This window comes from Hylobates moloch, unplaced genomic scaffold (assembly GCF_009828535.3).
Source record: "Hylobates moloch isolate HMO894 unplaced genomic scaffold, HMol_V3 SCAFFOLD_2158, whole genome shotgun sequence".
In the NCBI taxonomy this organism is placed as follows: Eukaryota; Metazoa; Chordata; class Mammalia; order Primates; family Hylobatidae; genus Hylobates; species Hylobates moloch.
Window position 1 is genome coordinate 2875 of NW_026654433.1, and position 3440 is coordinate 6314.

Genomic DNA, 3440 nt, shown 5'->3' on the forward strand with positions numbered 1-3440 from the left:
CATCCCAGCACTTTGGGAGGCCGAGGCTGGAGGATCGCTTGAGCCCAGGAGTTCGAGACCAGCCTGGGCAACATAGTGAGACCTCGTATCTAACGAGGGCTGTCCTGAGCAGCTGCCCCCACCCCAGTCTGGGCCCTCTTCTTCCTAGGTCTGGAGGCCTCTCTTTAAAGAACTGGGCTGGGTGCAGTGGCTCATGCCTGTAATCCCAGCACTTTGAGAGGCTGAGGCAGGCAGATCACCTGAGGTCAGGAGTTTGGGACCAGCCTGGCCAAAACATGGTGAAACCCCGTCTCTACTAAAAATACAAAAATTAGCCGGGCGTGATGGTGCACACCTCTAATCCCAGCTACTCGGGAGGCTGAGGCAGGAGAATTGCTTGAACTCAGTAGGCAGAGGTTGCAGTGAGCGGAGATCAGGCCACTGTACTCCAGCATGGGTGACAGAGGGAGATTCTGTCTCAAAAAAAAAAAAAGTTGGAGGAGGAAGGAAGGAAGGAAGGAACAGACTTGGCGATGTCCTTGCAGGGCAGGCAGAGGCCACCACCCCAAGGTGGCTGACTAAGAAAGCAACTTTCCTTTGGGGCTGAAAAATGGTGTGCGAGAATGAGCTTCCCGCCTTAAAGGGGAAACCAAGCGGGAGCCCGAACAGCTCATTCAGCACTAAGAAAACTGCATTTGCCGAATGGCTTTTATGGCTCAGGCTCTGGTCTCTGCCTAGTTAGATCTGACCCAGCCTTTGGAGTGAGGCTAAACAGTCTCTCCTCTCCAGAGGCTTTCTGTGCCACCAGAGCAGGAACAGTCCAGCTGCTCTTCCCCCAAGCTGGGTGCCCACCTCCCAGTGAAGGTCTCGGTGATGTCAGGTGTGTTTATGGCATGATTCGGTTACTGTTCACCTCTTACATGGATTTGTCCCTGCACCTAGAACAAGCCTGACCTGTGACAGCTTTTTTTTTTTTTTTTTTTTGAGACGGAGTCTCACTCTGTCCTCAGGCTGGAGTGCAGTGGCACAATGTCGTCTCACTGCAACCTCCAATTCCTGGGTTCAAGCTATTCTTCTGCCTCAGCCTCCCAAGTAGCTAGGATTACAGGCACTCGCCGCCACACCCAGCTAATTTTTGTATTTTTTTTTTAGTAGAGACAGGATTTCACCACGTTGGCCAGGATGGTCTCAGTCTCCTGACTTCATGATTCGACCGCCTTGGCCTCCCAAAGTGCTGGGATTACAGACGTGAGCCACCACACTTGCCCCTGTGACAGCTTTCTGTGAGCACTTTCAGAAGTAGGAGATCCCCAGGTTCCAGGTTTCAACTTGGTGGCTTTCGGAATCACGTGAGCCAGGGAGTGAATCCCAGCCCTGCCGCTTACCAGCAGTGCCACCCTGAAGAAGTCACTTTCCCTTCTTTGTGCCTCAAGTTCCCCATCCATAAAATGGGCATATGAATGGTGTTCACTTCTGAGGTTTACTGTAGGGATCTAATGAGTTCTTTCTTTTTCTTTTCTTTTCTTTTTTTTTTTTTTTTGAGACAGAATCTTGCTCTGTCGCCCAGGCTGGAGTGCAGTGGCACAGTCTTGGCTTGCTGCAATCTCTGCCTTCCAGGTTCAAGCGATTCTCCTGCCTCGGCCTCCCTAGTAGCTGGGATTACAGGTGCACGGCACCACACCCGGCTAAATTTTTGTATTTTTAGTAGAGACAGGGGTTTCACCATGTTGGCCAGGCTGGTCTCCAACTCCTGGACTCAAGTGATCCACCCCCCTTGGCCTCCCAAACTGTTGAGATTACAAGTGTGAGCCACCACGCCCAGCCCTTTTTAAAATTTATTTATTTTTATTTTTATTTTTTTTGAGACAGGGCCTCACTCTGTTGCCCAGGCTGCAGTGCAGTGGCTCAATCATGGCTCACTGCAGCCTCACCTTTCTGGGTTCAAGCAATCCTCCCATCTCAGACTCCTGAGTGGCTGGGACTACAGGTGCACACCACTATGCTTGGCTAATTTTTGTATTTTTTGTAGAGACGGGGTGTCACTATGTTGCCCAGGCTGGTCTCCAACTCCTGGACTCAAGTGATCTGCCTGCCTCAGCCTCTCAAAGGGCTGGGATAACAGATGTAAGCCACTGCATCTGGCCTCCAATGAGTTGTTAGGTGAAGAGAACGTGATTGTAGGTGCTTAATAAATGCTTGCTATTATAAACATCATATTTATTTTTGGTATGTGGTTTTGACCCTGAACCAACTTCTTACTCTTTTCTTTTTCAGAAGTTAGAGGACTCCAACCAGGCCGGAACTCTCAAGGACAGAAATGGGTCCAACCTGGCATGACATCCTCTAAATCTTTAGCTCCCGGCCCCTCAGGTGCCCCCTCCAGCTACCTCCCTCTTCCTTCTCCTCATTCCCCAAGCCATAGCTGGTTGGGCCAACCTCCAGACATTAGCCTCTTTGCAAACTCCTATTCATCCCTCAAAGCCTCACCTTCAATGCTCTCTTCCCCAAGAAGCTCCCTCCTCTACCTCTAGACCTTCTCTAGCCCTCTTCCCTCTTTCTGGCCCAGCCCTGACTCCTGGGAGTATCTGTGTGCAGCTTTGACTCCCCCAGCCTGAGTGTCCCTCAAGGGCTGAGACAAGGGCTGATGTTTCCCTAGAGTTTGTCATCTTCCAGCATAGGGTGGACACATGGGGGTCAGGCAAAAGGGAGTTTGATGACTCAATACTATTGGTGATTTTGCATCACTTGAAGGAGACCCTGCCTTAAATTCAGAACTTGACTTCTGCCCACGGCTAAAGTTAATTCATTCAACAACCCCCCATGAAGCAACGGAGCCAGGCTCCCTCAGGCCTAGGCAAGAAAGGGTCGTGGAGTTGGGGTCGCCAGCACTGGTTTATGGATTTGAGGACCTACGACCAGAGTGAGTTGGGGATGGGAGGAGGCAGTGCTTGAGGCCCCTCTGAGCACCAAACCTGGACCCGAGGTTCAGTTCCCGCAGACCTAATTACCCTAATTTGCCACGTGCACTAATTACCTCCTGGGTGCCAGGTGGCTGGGCGGGGCTGCCCCAATTTCCAGAGGTAGGTCGGGCCCGATTATTTTTGGCTGTGGCGTCCTTGAAGGCTCCGCCATCAGCAGCACTTGAAGGGCAGAAAGTGGGGCGGAGAAATTGAGGCCACATCAGGGGAGGCACTGCGGGAATTGGGGGTCGGCTGGCCTTGGAGCTCCCTGAACAGGGGGCCTTGGGCCCAAGGCCTGAGAGTCTTTGGCACCTAGCCAGAGGTGGCAAGATCTGGAGGGGCATGGCCAGGCACGATGGCTCACGCCTGTAATCCCAGCATTTTGGGAGGCTGAGGCGGGTGGATCACGAGGTCAGGAGTTCAACACCACCCTGGCCAATGTGGTGAAACCCTGTTTCTATTAAAAATATAAAAAATTAGCTGGGCATGGTGGCGCATTCC

The 3440-nt window shown here is 52.0% G+C and overlaps 1 long non-coding RNA gene across 1 annotated transcript; it reads left to right on the forward strand.

Moving 5' to 3' along the window:
* The first annotated feature begins 1559 nt into the window (after nt 1–1559).
* Nucleotides 1560–2758, forward strand: LOC116464910 (uncharacterized). Its single transcript, XR_004247052.2, has 2 exons — nt 1560–2160; nt 2254–2758. It is a non-coding gene; the product is annotated as an uncharacterized LOC116464910 (long non-coding RNA).
* Nucleotides 2759–3440: the final 682 nt, after the last annotated feature.